The sequence below is a fragment of the Pongo abelii genome, chromosome 19, assembly GCF_028885655.2.
Source record: "Pongo abelii isolate AG06213 chromosome 19, NHGRI_mPonAbe1-v2.0_pri, whole genome shotgun sequence".
Classification (NCBI taxonomy): Eukaryota; Metazoa; Chordata; class Mammalia; order Primates; family Hominidae; genus Pongo; species Pongo abelii.
In genome coordinates this window covers 77,048,846-77,066,162 of record NC_072004.2, presented here as the reverse complement: position 1 = coordinate 77,066,162, position 17,317 = coordinate 77,048,846, and the positions used below count along the sequence as shown (strand labels likewise).

Sequence of the window (17,317 nt, the reverse complement as noted above, 5' to 3'; positions counted from 1 at the left end):
AAGATGAGGATTGCTTATATTGTTTTATAAGATTAACATGGATCGCCAGGTTCTACGTGACCTGGCCCTGCCTACCTGTATCCATTGTCAGGTTGAATGAATTCTTTTCGTTGTTCACTGTTGGAGCTCTAACCACATAACCATTGTATACATGTCGTTTCTTCTTTGTGACACACCACAGTTCCACCTAGTATCTTCCGCTCCACATCCCCAAGCCCTACCAGTTTGCGCATCCAAGTCCTAATTTATGCTTTGGAGGTCTGTTTAAATGTTTATATCACAAGTCTTTCTAGATCCCCCAGTCTAAATCTGACATAGTTAGGATCTCTTATCTTACCTTTTATATGATTATTTGATTATTAACATCTATCTTCCACATTAAATTGTGAACTTGAGCCACAGTTCTTTTTGTATCTTTTTGTATCCCTCATCTGATTCTTGGTAGCAAATAGTTGTTTAAATACTTGTTAAATGGAAGGAAGGAGGATAGAGTGAGTTCATGGTGGGCTAAATGCTTGGCTGAAATAAACTACCAAAAATACACAAATTTCATTTCAGTATTAGAGGTAACCTGGTTTAAACAGTAAGATAAAAGTGCTGTGTTCAATTTCAAGGGTCTGTCAGGATGAATTGGCAGTCTAGATAGAATTGGCTCTAGGGCTGGGCACGGTGGCTCACACCTGTAACTCAAGCACTTTAAGAGGCTGAGGTGGGCAGATCACTTGAGGTCAGGAGTTCGAGACCAGCCTGGCCAACGTGGCAAAACCCCATCTCTACTAAAAATATAAAAATTAGCCAGATGTGGTGACAGGCCTGTAATTCCAGCTACTCAGGAGGCTGAGGCAGGAGAATCACTTGAACCCGAGAGGTGGAGGTTGCAGTGAGCCGAGATGATGCCACTGCATCCAGCCTGAGTGACAGAGCGAGACTCCTTCTCAAACAAACAAACAAAAAAAAAAGAATGAGCTCTGGTACATGTGTTCCACATTACTACAGGTATCTATAGGAAGCTGACACAACCTAGGTCATGTGACAGATGAGAATGGGTTAAGATGAAGTGTGTATCCAAGTTTTTTCCTGTGTTTTACTTTACAACTAAAATGTGGGATATTTAACTCTGGACAGTTTGGTTCTCTTCTTTTTTCCTCTTTGTGCTTTATTACCTCCATCGTTTTAAGTTTGGGGGTAATGTCACCAATAATGCAATGTCTCTTCTACTAGACTACCTTGATTTTTCTGTTTAGAGTGGAACTTTTAGATGACTGTAAAGTTCAAAGCTCAAGAAACTCTCAGAATATGGCTTGTTGCTAACTGAAAACACTTCTGTTTCCTGAATTTATCTGAGAAGTTTTTCTTTAATCTTATCCTATTTTTCTTCCTTTTTTGTACCTTTTTGGTATGGAATTTAATCCATGGTTATAATGACTAAATAAATAGTTATTCTTATCTAATACACACATTTTAGGTTGCAGTTAGGATTACATCATTGTATGGCTATCACAACTTTGTGAAGCAGATGTTGTTCTTATTTCCAGAGATCAATTTATATGTTTAGGATCATCTAAAGTAAGTAAAAGTGAGGACTTGTCTCCTGATCTTTCCTCTGTTTGTTTCACACTGCTTTTGAGATAGGTAGTGAGTACTTGTGAGTCAAGGAGCAAAATACGAGTTGAAAAGAATTCCCACTCAGGTGATCATTACAGTACATACAGTGCATACTTTTGTATGGACTGGGATAAAGCACAAAGTAAAATCAAATGTTCTAAGGCATTCTAGTGTCCTACTCAGACACATAATTAAAACAGTTATTTTACTAATAGCACAGAAACAAGCAACAGGAATGAGTTGACTCATCAATGTCAGAATCCACATGATTTTCTTCATTATTGATAATGACTGTATTAGAAACCAAGTCCTCATTGTATTTAAAGTATCATTCTACAACCTTAGTCTTGTGTTCTTTCCTGAAGTCTGTATGGTATAACATTAAACATGTCCCTAATGTTCAATTAATGTCCCTTGTTTTGAGCTGTAAATTGTCAGAGCAATAAATTTACATTTTGAATGTTAAGGAGGAAGTCTTACCTTTACCTCTGATAAGCTGAGTTTGTATGGCTTGTTTTTAAGGAACACAAGAATGTGAAGCATTTATTCTTGTGATACTATTTTGTGATGCTCTGCTCTGCCACTGGAGTATGAAAACTAACTTACTCCAGACTTGCTAACTGTACACCTCTCACGTTTAATAACAGCTTAGCTTTCTGCTCATATTGCTGGTATTTTGAACACAAGATACTTTTTGGACACTTGAGTTGAAGTTTTCCATTTTTCATTGGAGATGATCAGAGTTTGAGTAGCATTATGGAAGAACAATATTGTAACAACTTTCTCCTAGGAATCACTTCCAGTTCTAAACAATCATTTAACAGATACACTGGTAAAATGAAACTTGTTCATAAATTGGGAATTGTTTGTACTCCTTAGTGCTGCCTTGCCTTTCTTTAGTTATTTATTAACCATATTATCCAAAACATATTATCAGGAGGCTCACTTTTTATTGTTATTTGGGTAAATACATGTGTAGGGGATGTAAGACTTTCATTAATATCCAAGAAAAAATGTATTTATCAAAGTTCTTGTGAACTAAAATGTTTTAAATAATTTTCTTTTCCTTTTTTATTTTCAAACAAAGGAAGTGTGTGGTTCCTTAAACATTAGAATACCAGGATGAAAACAGTTTGAGGGGAGTTTACTGAGGAAAAGTAGTATGATTGACTGGTGTTGGGAAGAGCAGCTAAGGAGGCTGTTGGGGTTGCCCAGTGGTGATAGATGGGGACCTGGTGTGGTGGTAGTTTTAGGAATGAAAGGAATCTATAAAACCGAAAGATTTTGCAGGATAGAAAGGTGGTAAGCCTTGAAGAGTAAGGAAAGGTGGGAATAAAATACGAGGGTTAACTAGTTTTGTCTCTTTGTGGGTAGGGGGCATTTTTCTTGTTCAAGAATGATCCCTAGGTTCTTATTGATCTCTTGAGATCATTTCCTGGATTTAGGGTAGAGCTGGACCTGCAGCCAACATTGAAGCAGATAACTGTACTTTAAAAGTATCTTTTTATCTTGAAGTGGTTCCATCAAAATTAGGGAACTGTAAAATGTCTTCTTTCTAAAAGAAGAGACATAATTGATAATACTTTATCACAGTGGTTGATTTGAATGGTTTATGTTTGGTCCATACAAAAGTTAAAATACCATTGCTATCCTTGGTCTTAATTATTATGGTATGATTAAGTTTTAATTTATGTCTTACCCTGTCGTGGTCAGATTTGTTCTTTTTTATTTTTGACATTTTGTATTTTGCCCCATGGGAGACTGTGTTCAAGTTCACCTATAGTCAACAAGTTTTAGTAGTGAGTGTGTGTATCCTGATGGGAAGTGGGGCTGAGGGCTGTGTGACTGCTGCTGCTTTCTGGGAAAATAGTTTTGTGGTGGATTATGAAGTATTTTGATTACAGAATATAGTAGACACCATGTAACCCGAGTCTTAATATTTAAAGAATGTTAATGTTGTCACATTTCTATCTTTTGTTTTTACGTGAGAGGTCAAACATCACATTATAGGTAGAGCTAAAATCCAACTTCTCCATCCCCTTTCCAGAGCTAATGAGGAGCTTGATTGTAAATTTGTTGTATATCAGCTCTGTGCATTTTAAAATATATTCATCACTTATCTGTATTGGTAACAATGCTTATTAATGTTTATCTGTTTATTATTTTTGTTTTCATTCAGCTTTTGCATTCCCCATTTTTGAGATTAGGTCATGTTGATACATACAGTAATTAAATTGCTAGATAGTATTTTGTCAAATTCCTTTACTACTTGTGTGTACTTAATCTTGTTTAGTTTTTTTTATTATTGTTTCATTCAACAATATGTTCTGAGATTGAGTCATGTTGATACATATAGTTAATTTTATTTTTGTTACTATAGAAAGATTTATTAAATGAATATAGTTTATCTACCAATTTCAACAGAATTATAATATAATTAGTTTTTAGCTATTACAGACTCTACTCCAGTGAACCTGTTTCCTCATTCAGAGGAATGTATAGTTTATGTTCTCAGAAACAGAATTTCATGGCTGGGCATAGTGGCTCATATCTTTGGGAGGCCAAAGGTCAGGAGTTTGAGAGCAACCTGGACACCACAGCAAGACCCCATCACTACAATATTTTTTATTAAAAATTAGCCAGGGCTGGGTGCGGTGGCTCATGCCTGCACTGTGGGAGGCTGAGGTGGGCGGATCACCTGAGGTCAGGAGTTTGAGACCAGCCTGACCAACATGGAGAAACCCCGTCTGTACTAAAAATACAAAATTAGCCACGTGTGGTGGTGCATGCCTGTAATCCCAGCTACTCAGGAGGCTGAGGCAGGAGAATTGCTTGAACCCAGGAGGCGGAGGTTGCAAAGAGCTGAGATCATACCATTGCACTCCAGCCTGGGCAGCAAGAGTGAAACTCGGTCTCAAAAAAAACAAAAAAAAAATTAGCCAGGTATAGTAGTATGCTCCTGATCCTAGCTGCTTGGGAGACTGAGGTGGGAGGATAGCTTAAGCAAAGGAACGCTAGGTTACAGTGAGCTATGATTGCACCACCATAATCCAGCCTCAATGATAGAGTGTGAGACCCTGCCTCTCAAAAAAAAAGAAAGAAACAAAAGAAAAATGAAATAGAATATCATGATGATTGGGTATGCACATTTTACACCTAGCCAAGTACTTCCAAATTATTGTCCAAAAATGGTGTCGCCAGTTTTAACTGTTACCAGCAATGTGTGAATTGTACTTTTCCATTTCTCACCACCTGTTGGCTTTATCGGACCACGTGTTTTCCCATCCAGATTTGAAACAGAATCTTAATGTTTTACCTAATATTTACATTTTAACTAAATTTTAATGAGATGATACATTTCTATATATTTATTAATTATTTGCCTTTTATGTGAATTTCCTATTTCTATTAAGATTGTCATTTTTTCTTTTAACCTGTTTCTTTTTTTTTGAGACAGAGTTTTGCTCTTGTTGCCCAGGCTGGAGTGCAATGGTGTGATCTTGGCTCACTGCAACCTCCACTTCCTGGGTTCAAGTGATTCTCCTGCCTCAGCCTCCTGTGTAGCTGGGATTACAGGCATGCTCCACCACGACCAATTTTGCATTTTTAGTAGAGATGGGATTTCTCCATGTTGTTCATGTTGGTCTTGAACTCCCAACCTCAGGTGATCCGCCTGCCTCCGCCTCCCAAAATGCTGGGATTACAGGTGTGAGCCACTATGCCCGGCCTCTCTTAATCTATTTCTGAGAGTTCTGTTAAATATTCTGATGTTTAATCTTCAGTTATATGTATTAGATATCTTCCACCAAAGTATAGTTTGCCTTTTAATTTTATTAGATTTTCTATTGCATGTTGAAAAGTAGGTGATATTTTTGTGTCTTATCTAGGAAATATTTCCTGCTCTAAGTCCCGAAGATGTTCTTTTAAGTTTGGCTGTTCATATTTAGCAATTTGAAATGCCAAAATTTTGTAATTATATCATGAAGATGGGAACTAATTTTACTTTTTCCTTCTAAAGAAGTGGCCAGTTTAGTACTATTGAATAGTTTCATTTTTTCCCCACTGATCTGATTAAAAGAAAATTTCCCTGTATCTTTTATGTATCTAGTTCTACGTTTTGAGGCTCTCTACAGTTTTGTAGCAAATCTGGCTATCTGGTAATGTGAATTGGCATCATGCCTTCTTCCAAATTTCTTGCTGTTGGTCCTTTATGTCATGTGAACTTTTGGATCTGTTTCTCAGCTTTCATTAAAAATACTGTAGGCAATTTGATTGGAATTTCTTTGAATTTATAGATGTTCATGAGAATCACCATCCTTAAAAAATGTATCCTACCATTTGTGTAGATCTTCATGCTTTCAGGCGTTACTGTTTTCTCTATAAAGATTTTTAATATATCATTAGTTTTGTTGTTGTTATGAATGGTACTTAAAAAATGAATATTTTCTACTTTTTTATTAGTTTTCAAATATTCTTTACTGAACACTTTTGCTGAATTCTTTATTAGTTTTAATAGTTCTTCTTGTCGGTTGGATTTCCTGTACAGATTATTCTTAATGTATGTTTTATTTTAGCATGGACAATATTTTTATCTCTAGAGAAATTAATGCAATTTCAGAGAAACTGTGTGCCGCAGGATCAGGATGGTAGAAGGCAGTTCCACTTAGTTTGGGAAATACCTATTTGAAAGTTTATATCCATGTGCATCCTGAGGAGTGTGGGGTGTCTGTCTCTGTCTGTCTTGGGTTTTTCTTGACACTAGAGTTAGTCTCTGCAAGGGCCTTTAGAAGTTAAATTCCACCCTCCATCCCCCAATCTGGTATAGATATTACTGCTACTCTTGGATTTCACTCAATTTGTTTCCTTTTAGGAGACGCAGGTCAGAATGGAGATGGGCTGCAGACCGGGCAGCTATTGTCAGCTGCTGGAACTGGCTTCAGGCTCATGTTTCTGACTTGGAATATCGAATTCGTCAGCAAACAGACATTTACAAACAGATATGTGCTAATAAGGGATAGGTGTCTGGTGTTTTTTAGTACAGCCGAAAACCATCATTACTGCTTTTCTCCCATCCCCTCCCACCTCTTTAGTAATCCCCTCCCCATAACCCCCTTTTTAACTATTTCAAGACAAATGGTTTAATGACCTGATGTAGTGGTTTAATTTGTTTAAGAAACTGATGGGGTCACGCATGGTGGCTCACTCTGGTAATCCCAGCACTTTGGGAGGCCAAGGCAGGAGGATCATTTGAGCTCAGGAGTTCGAGACCAGCCTGGGCAACATAGTGAGACCTTGTCTTTACGAAAAATACAAAAATTAGCCGAGCATGATGGCACGTGCCTGTAGTCCCAACTACTTAGGAGGCTGAAGTGGGAGGATCACTTGAGCCCATGAAGTAGAGGTTGCAGTGAGCCAAGATTGTGCCACCACACTCCATCCTGGGCAACTAAGACCCTGTCTCATTAAAAGGAAAACACTATTAGAATGGTTAACTGAACACGTATTTCGAACAAAACAGTGTGGGTATCTGAGTTAACAGGAAACAAGAAAAATGCTGTATAATGCAAGCAAGCCATTGATGTAACTGTCATATTTGTTAGATTTATGGAAAAGTGCCTACTATGTCTCAGCAGTGTTCTCCATAGTAGGGTCAGTGAACAAAAATCCTACCTTCATGAAGCTTACATTCTTGCAAAGTATTTTTTATATTAGCTTGGTGTGGCTGAGCTCTATCTTTATCTAGACCCATGTCTAGAAAAAGTCTGTGGCTACTAAAAATAAGGGTCAAGATGCCTTTTTGGCCTTAGTACTAGTCAAAGCCTTAAGAAAATGGCTTTACTGTGAACAGTATCCATTAATTAATTAGTAAGCCAAAAGTTAACAGTTGATCAACTGATAAAATGAACAGAATGATCAGGGTTTGAAGTGAAAGTTCTGTGGGCTATCTAATCATTTAAACTTTTATTCCAAAAATTTCACTGGAGACTTCTAGCTTCTTTCCAGATTGGAGATATATATATATATATATATATATATATTTTTCCAAACATTCGATAGAGCTACTTTAATTGAGGACACAGTTTTTATTATTAATTTGTTCCCTTAGGGTAGTGTAAAAATTAAATCCTGATTTACTTATTTAAAAATTAGCTAAATCCTGATTTACTTATTTAAAAATTAGCTAGAACAAAACTAATAAACATTCTAGATTTGGTGAATATTTTGCTTTCTCAACTCTTCACAAAAGAAATTTTAAAGTGAGATTTGTAGAACTTGAACTGGAATGGTGACTAAGAATAACTAGGAGGTGACTGGATATGCCTATACTGAGGAGAAATACACAGTCTTTCTCTATCAGAGACACCTCTTCAGTGTCTGTTTCTAGGTTTTTATAGCCAGTAGTTAAGTGGGAATTTCTATATTTGAGAACTAGAGTCTCTTAGTAACAACTGAGATTAGTACAATAGTAGTCATAAGTGTTGCTTCATCTTTTTATATACATTCATAAATATATATATGAGTTTATATATGTGTATATGTTATGTTATTTTAGTTGCCTGTTATAAAACTGCCACAATTCATAGAACTTAAGATGCTATTGATTGTAAGATGTACCCTTATTTTAAGTACAACAAAGAAATTATTTCAATTAAACTAGGGCATAACAGCAATTGTAAGATGCATCTTGTTTTAAAAGTTGTTGACATGTGGGGAAAGTACCTCTTAGAACTGATGAAATACTGTGTATCAGTTCTCAGGAAACTTTGAAATTACACAGAAGTATAAAAGACACACCCTCCCCCCCTCCCCAAAACAAAACAAAACAAAACCAACAGCTCAAAATTATCTCGCTACCCACATTATGGTACATTTTCCTAGCACATAAATAATTTGTTTAAACACAGTCATGTTATATATGTGCCCTGAATATTTCCCAGTTGGTTTTTGGAAAACATTTTTAATGGCTGCATGCTTTCCTCGTTGACTATTTAAGTTACGTTTATTATTAAAATTAAGTATGCCATGATAAATATCTCTATCTTAGTCAAAGGTATGAATGCTCTTTTATGTTCTTAATGCATACTTTAGAGAAGTATTTTGGCAGTGTCAGTTTATAGTCTCACTAGCTGTGTATAAGAAGATACTCACCTCATTTGGTTCATGCTTTATTCTTCAGCTCATCACTCAAAAGTAATGACAGAGCAGTTTTCAGAAACTTTCAAAATATCTGAAAAGTATTTCTAAATATCTGGAAAATAATCTGGAGTTTTGTGTTTACCGTCACACATTGCTTAACGAAAGGGAAACTGATAAATGTGTTGTTAGGTGATTTCATTGGTGTGTGAACGTCATAGAGTGCACTTAAATACAAGCTGAGGGCCAGGCGTGGTGGCTCACGCCTGTAATCTCAACACTTTGGGAGGCCGAGGCATGGGAGGGCAAGGTGGGTGAATCACCTGAGGCCAGGAGTTCGAGACTAGCCTGGCCAACATGGTGAAACCCCATCTCTACTAAAAATACAAAAAAAATTAGCCAGGTGTGCTGGCAAGCGCCTGTAACCCCAGCTACTTGGTAGGCTGAGACAGGAGAATCACTTGAACCTGGGAGATGGAGGCTGCAGTCAGCCAAGATCGTGACACTGTACTCCAGCCTGGGCAAGGGCAGAGCGAGACTGTCTCAAATACATATATACATACATACATACTTTCATACATACAAGCTGAGGTGGTGTGGCCTACTATACACTTAGAGAACATGGTATAGCCTATTGCTCCTAGGCTATAAACCAGTACATCATGCTACTATACTGAATGGTATAGGCAACTAGTGGTAAAGATTTATGTATTTAAACATATCTAAACATAGAAAAAATACAGTAAAAATATAGTAGAAAAGATAAAAATGGTACACCTGTGTAGGGCACTTACCATGAATGGAGCTTGCAGGACCGGAAGTTGCTCTGGGTGAGTCGGTGGGTGAAGGGTGACTGAATGTGAAAGGCCTAGGACATGACTGTACATTACTATAAACTTTATAAACACTGAACACCGAGGCTACACTACATTTATTTTAAAGATTTTTTTCAATAATAAATTAGCCTTAGCTTACTGTAACTTTTTGCTTTATAAACTTTTAAAATTTTAAAACTTTTTGACTCTTTTGTGATAACACTTAGCCTGAAACACAACCACATTGTAATTGTACAAAAATATTTTCTTCACACCTTATCCTACAAGCTTTTTTCTATCTAAACTGTTTTGCTAAAAACTAAGACACAAACACACACATGAATGTAGGCCCACACACGGTCAGGTTTGTCGGAATTACTGTCCTCCACCTTCACATCTTGTTCCACTGTTAGGTCTTCAGGGGCAACAACACACATGGAGCTTTCATCACCTGTGACAGTGCCAACAGATGGATCTGTTGGAGGCTGTTTCACAGTTCACTGGGGTTTTTTTGTTTTGTTTTGTTTGAGATGGAGTCTCGCTGTGTTGCCCAGGCTGGAGTGCAGTGGCATGATCTTGGCTCACTACAGGCTCCGCCTCCCAGGTTCACGCCATTCTCTTGCCTCAGCCTCCTGAGTAGCTGGGACTACAGGCGCCCACCACCACACCCAGCTAATTGTTTTTGTATTTTTTTAGTAGAGACAGGATTTCACCATGTTAGCCAGGATGGTCTTGATCTCCTGACCTCGTGATCCACCCGCCTAGGCCTCTGAAAGTGCTGGGATTACAGGCGTGAGCCACCGCGCCCGGCCCGACAGTTAACTGTTTTTTAATTGAGTAGAAGTACATTCTAAAATAACGATGAAAAGTACAGTACAGTAAATACATAACACTTCTTCTTATCATAAAAAATAAGTTTTTTTTTTAACAGTAACAGTTCTTGGCCAGGCACAATGGCTCACACCTGTAATTCCAGCATTTTGGGAGGCCGAGGCAGGCGGATCATGAGGTCAGGAGATTGAGACCATCCTGGCTAACACTGTGAAACCCCGTTTCTACTAAAAATATAAAAAATTAGCCGGGTGTGGTGGCAGGCACCTGTAGTCCCAGCTACTCGGGAGGCTGAGGCAGGAGAATGGTGTGAACCCAGGAGGTGGAGCTTGCAGTGAGCCGAGATTGTGCCACTGCACTCCAGCTTGGGCAACAGAGCAAGACTCCATCTCAAAAAAAAAAAAAAGGTAACATGGTTCTTATTATCAACTATTATATTCTTACTGTACATAATTGTATGTGCTATACTTCTATACGAATAGGAACACTGTAGGTTTCTTTACACCAGCATCACCACAAACACAGGAGTAGTGCTTTGTGCTAAGACAGGTATTCTTCAGCTGTATTACAATCTTATAAGACCATCATTGTTTATGTGGTCTGTCATTGACCATAATGTTATTTGGCACATGAATGTATGCTGATTGTCCAAGAGTTTCATCATTCAAAGCGAATTGTATTAAGCACCATACTTGGACTTGGTAAATTTTTGCTTCTAGTCGTGGCTTTACTACCAAATGCTTGCATGTCACAGCTATTTAACATGAACCTTGAGAAGAAAAGTCACTTAACATTTCTGAGCTTCAATTTCTTGGTCTGTAAAATACAACATCACAGATAATCTTTTACTTAAAGAAGATGGCTTAAAAAATCAGAAATGTGTTATCCCACCATTCTGGAGGCCAGAAGTCTGAAATAATGGTGTTAACAGGGCCATGCTCTCTCTGGAGGCTCTAGGGAAGAATCCTTCCTTGTCTTTTTCCAGCCTCTGGTGTTGTGCTAGTCCTTGGTGTTCCTTGGCCTGTAGCTACATCACTGCAGTTGCTGCCTCCATCTTCACGTGACCATCTTTCTCTTTGCATCTGTGTCCAGATTTCCATGTTAGAAGGACATCAGTCATATTGAATTTAGGGCCCACACTAAATGGCTCATCGTAACTTTATTACAATTGCAAAGACCCTGTTTCCAAACAAGGTCATATTCACAGGTTCTGAGTGAACATAAATTTGGAAGAGAATATTCAACTCGCTCTAACAAGCCATGGAATTTCCCTCCAATGATATATTCACATGCATTTAGTCTTTATGTAACACTGTAATTAATAGAAGTTTTTGAGCACTTGTGATATGCCAGGCACTGTGCTAAGCATTTTACTCTCATTCACAGTTTTTGAGATAAACAGTGGAAGGTCAGAGCAGTCAAGTAGTTTGTTCATGGTTATACGTCCAAGTGAGTGCAGAGCTGAGATTTGAGTATCAGGCTGCAGAGCGATTGCTCAAATTAGTAATCACTTTAAGTGCTTGTGTTTTTTTTTTTTGTTTTTTTTGTTTGTTTTTTTAGTTACTGAAATGGAAGAAACTTTTTCCTATGTGTTTTGGTTAAGTGGGTTGGTGTTCATGTTTTCCATGCTGCACCAAGATTTCCCAGTGCTTCCTGGGTTGTGCAGGCCTTTTTTTTTGAGATGAATCTAGGTGATGGGCTGAATCTTGGTGATAGGCTGTTGAGTTATAATTTGTCTTTGGGTGGGAGATTGGAGGGATGGTGGGGCTTTTCTTTTTCTTTTTAAGGATTTACTTTGTTGCATGTTAACATTAATTTTCTTTAAGTGGCGTATTACCAAAAAAAAAAAAAAAAAGGTATTTGTGACTACTGCTAGGTGATTCTAGGATCCAGACACCAGTTTCTGTTCTGTCAGAAGGTAGGTATTACCTTCCAAGCTGTGAAGTGAGTAGAATCCCTTTTGGGAATAATGATTCTTGTTGCTCTCTGGAGAAAGAATACAATTTCTAGGAAGTCCTCTGTACTACTTCTGCATGCTGTTGTGTTCTTTTAATTTTCATATTTTGTCAGCTTATTTTTAAAAAAAAACTCTTCCATGCTTTAGAAGGAGAAAGGAAAACAATGTATGTACCTTGAGTGTATACTAATTAAAGGTTTACTTATGTATGTTTGTTTAATGTTCAGAATAAATCTTCAGAGGCTTGTAAAAGGCACAACTAAATTTAAACTCAGGACCTTTTGTCTGATTCCAAAGCATTTTTTGTCTAACATACTTTGCTGTTGTGTCCTTTTCATCATTTCACTGAAACATATTTATTTATTGAAAATTTTGTTTATTGAAATTTCACACCTGGTAAATAAGGGGAAAGAATAGGGACTAAGCAGGTTTTAAGAGAGAGGGTCTTGCTCTGTTTCCCAGGCTGAGGTGCAATGGCCAGATCATAGTTCTCTGTAACCTGAAACTCCTGGGCTCAAGCTATCCTCCTACCTTAGCCTTGCAAGTACAAGCAGCTGGGACCACAGGCAAGTGCCACCATGCCTGGCTAATTTTTAAAGGTTTTTTTTGTAAAGATGTGGTCTCATTATGTTGCCCAGGCTGGTCTCAAACTCTTGGCCTCAAGTGATCCTCCTTGCCTTGGCCTCCCAGAAGCACTGGCTTGACTCTACGTTGTTTTTTAAAATCTCCTCTTCTGACTGCTCTTTGAGATTACACAGCTGTAGCTGAGGATGGAAATGTTATTGAGGATGGGAGGTGGAAGAGCATTGAAACTTTTGAATAGGGAAGGAGCTGAATGGGAACCGCAGAAGCTTAGAACACCTTTCTCTTCAAAATTTTTGTAAAGTTGTTGAGGTTCTCATCTTAATAGGGTTTTTAAAGCGCTTTAGACAACTTATCTTTTCCAGGTAGCCCAGGGTGATTCTTGTGGAACTGGTCTGCAGTGGGCTCACTGGTTTATCTTGAGATGCATGGGGAAGATTGACCTGATAGAGTGATGTAAGGATGTATGTGAAATTGCCTGTTAGCTGTATTGCAAATACAGTTAAGACAGGGTTCATCCACAGAGGAATCACTTAGGAGGCATTAAGGCTGCATGTAACTGTGACCCATTCCAGTTCCTTTGGTCCTTGTGTAAAGCAGAAGCTTGCTTCACTCTTGGAGTTTTCTAGGCCTGTGCAGCCTAAGCATGATCCTGGCTCTGACTCGGGACATGGTGAAGGAAAAGGAGACTCTTGACCTTTTTCTTCGGCTTCTACCGGTTGCTATTTCATAGTACAGCAGCCCTAAGTTTATTGCCCCCAGGCTAATGCCACAGCTATTCAACATTGACCCAGTTTAAACCTGGAATGTTAGGGAAGCCCACGTTGGGGTAGCCATGACAGGTGTGGAGTAGAACATTATGAAGTTTTCTCAGCTAATGCTAACCTTTCTTTTCATGGTTATTAAACATGAGTAAACTTTATTCGAAATAAATGTTATTGTGGCATATGAAACATTGTATACAGAAAAGGGCAAAGTCATTAAGTGTATAGTTAATGAATAAGTATAGCTCAAAATATATTAAATATATTTCGGGGAATGTTAAGTAATTATGTAGACCTCCTCTGTAAAGCCTCACTTTCATCAGTCTCTTCAGTTAGGCTCTTTTCTGCTCTGACATCACTTTCTGTCAACTTCTGTTATAGTTCTGTCATAATACTTTGTCTGCTTGTCTGTCCAAGGCCAGATGAACATAAGCTCCTTATGGTAGAATATGTTTTATTTATTTTATTACTTGCTCCTCCCTCACCCACCTACTGGGATGGCAGCCCGGGGGTCCAGTCCATTTTCCACCACTGAGAGCATCTCCACTCACGCAGCTGCTCCCTCAGAGAATCACATGACATCTGAAGAGACAGATGGCAGCCAGATGAATGGACAGGCAACTTCCCCCCAGCCAGAGTCCATTCCCAGCAAGCAGTAGGAGGTCAGCCCCTCTTAAACCACAACCGAAAGGCCTTTGAGGAACACGAAAGTAAAAATTGAGAGTGGATTTGAAGGAAGGAAGCAAGGAAGGAAAGCCCAGGGGGCTCAGTCCTTGGGAGGCAAGGAGTCCTGGGTGCCAGGGGTGGGTCCACCCCAAGGAGTAGGTGGTTAAGGGCGCTTCACATCAAATGCTGCCCAGAAAGCCAGGGCCCTGTAGGATCTAAACCTGTAAGCAGGGAATGACAGGCTGATTCAAATACAGAGCTGTGGGTTCGAGGTGGAGGCTGCAGCTGAAGGTGGCAGGAACCCACTGGGACCAGGAAGCAGGGGTTCACAAGTCACATTCAGGGGCTGAGTCGTGCAGCACCCTCCCCCACCCCTCACTCCTGTCCCATTCCAACATCTGTCACCTCAGTAGTTAAAAAGTACAACTGGAATGACTTTGAAAGGGAAGGGCTCCCTTGCTACACTTCTGCTTCTCCTTTAGGCTTCGAGGGTCTGGCTTGAGCAGCACAGACAGGGATGTGTCTAATTGGGATGACCATGAGGTCTCATCGCAGTTTGCCACTAACCAGGTAGGCATGCTCAGAGCCCTCAGATGGAGAATGTGTAAAATGCCTGTCATGGGGCCTGATATGTACCTGTACCTGATATGTTGTACCTGGTATCTGTCATCCCAGTGGATGTGGCCACCTAAATGTACAGACCAAGAATGTCATCGCCTAAATGAGTATGCAGGAAGAGTTGAAGTCAGTGTGTGGTTAAATCCCTCAGGGCTGCTGGCTTCCTCCTGGGAATGGGTGGGCTGTGGTGGGGTGGGGTGGGGACTTTGGCCGGTGCCTGAGGGGACTGCTGGCTGGCTTGGCCCCACCCCAGCAACTTGGACAGACCTGGGCTAGGCAGGCACATTCACACGTAAACAAATCTCTACCAAATGCCTGGCTGAGCATCAGGGGAACGCCGGGAAAGGTGATGGCTGTCTCTCGGCTCTCAAACAATCACCGCACAAAGAAGTTAACAAAACTGGCCCAGCGCGGTGGCTCATGCCCGTGAGCACTTTGGGAGGCTGAGGTGGGCAGATCATGAGATCAGGAGTTCAAGACCAGCCTGACCAACATGGTGAAACCCCATCTCTACTAAAAATAAAAAAATTAGCCGACGTGGTGGCGCACGCCTGTAGCCTGTAGTCCCAGCTACAGTAGCCCGTAGTCCCAGCTACTCAGGAGGCTGAGGCAGGAGAATTGCTTGAAACTGGGAGGTAGAGGTTGCAGTGAGCCGAGATCGCGCCACTGCACTCCAGCCTGGGGGTTACAGAGAGAGAGACTCCGTCTCAAAAAAAAAAGAAGAAGTTAACAAAACCAAGAAAAGTTAAATAGGCTCAGTTCTCTTTACATATATTGCCTAATTTATGTTCCTCCTAAGGACCCTAGGAGTTCTGTTTTATTGTCTCCACTTGACAGATAAGGAAATGGCAGCTGACCCAGGTCAAGGAAGTTTCTGAGGTCCTAGGGCTGATAAGCGGCCTGACTCCACCACCAGCCCCCAGGAGGAAGCCAACCCCAGCCCTAGAAAAACCCGATTCCTGAGTGAGTGCTGTAAACCAAAAATAAAATTCTAAGCCCCCCAACTGCCTGAATGAACCCCCTCTTGGCCAAAGGGATTTTGAAAAAACCTAAAAACTGAGTTCAGGCCATGACAGGAAGTGGGGCGTGGGCCATGCCTCATCCTGGCCTCTCCCTTTTGGAGCTTAGACACAACCGACCAGCATTAACATTCAAACAGAATCCTAAGACTGACAGAACAGACTCAGCAATTAAGATACCAACTCCAACCTGACGCTGGTCTAACATCACATGGGAGATGACAGATGGTTTCTTATCAGACCCTAAAAAGTGTCAGACTCTTAGTTAAATCTCTCCTAGATCAGGAAAAGGCCTAGAAAGGGAAGGGAATCTGCAGGATATAAGTTTTCCCCACAAGAGATGGCTTTGCAGGGCCATTCCAAAATATGTCAAAGAAACATATGGTTTCTTCATCCCAACTCCCACATCTTTCCCTGGACCAAATGGCCTCAGGTCTTTGCCTCAAAGAATTTCAGGCAAACTGTTACTTCCCCCTCAGAGGTACTCAGAAGCTCCATTTCATCACAGAAGGTCTGAAACCAACAAGAAACAGTTCTGCCAGTCAGGTTTATAGCCCCAACCAGCTAAGCCCAGGTCCTACCAATGCTCCTAAAGTCTCAGAGCTATACTTTCTTAAATGTTCCAACATAGGAAGGAACAGTTCCAGTTGGTTTCCTGCATTATACTGCCTGGCCTTCTCTATATGTCCAATTTCACTTCCTCCAGAGATCAAGGAAGCAAAAAAAGAGAATGACTTGGATGAGACTTACGTTAAAAGAAGAAAGGGATAACCTGGTTTCACCACTCTCAAAACACTCCACCATCAGTGAACAGCAACCTCTTCTCTTGAGGGACTCCTCAGCCACTCCCCATGGCCTTCTCTCCACTGCCTGAATTGTGTAACTGGCTGTTCAGAGCCACAGCCTGGCTTTAAGCCATCCAACTGCTGTACCAATTGATGAGTCACGTTTTTTCAATTGGAAAAGAATGACAAAGTTACCCTCTGATTCAGAAAGGCAGCTGATCTTTCAGGCATCTGAGTGCTGACTGAGGAAACCACACCTCTGTCCACCTGAGGAAAGTTGGATTTCTGTGATGGGTGGGGTGGTGGGGGTTGGAGCTTTGAAGCAATTAAATACCAGATGAAGGGTGAGAAACTTCTAGCTTGTGATTCCCAGACTCAGGGCTAGTGGATGAGGGCAGAATCTTCTCTATATTCTTGTCCCATATCCCAGAGGATTCTAACAAGGACCAAACTGAATGAAAACAGGACCATTGCCTGACCCATTCACCAGTGTTTGGCACACACTGGTGCTCAAAAAATAAGCTGTGAATGAATTGATTAA

General features: G+C 40.0%; 1 long non-coding RNA gene across 10 annotated transcripts in view; it reads left to right on the top strand.

Moving 5' to 3' along the window:
* The window catches only part of LOC112129587 (uncharacterized), a 121,982-nt gene that overhangs the window by 12,993 nt on the left and 91,672 nt on the right, over window positions 1–17,317 (top strand). The gene's annotated exons all lie outside the window — the stretch shown is intronic.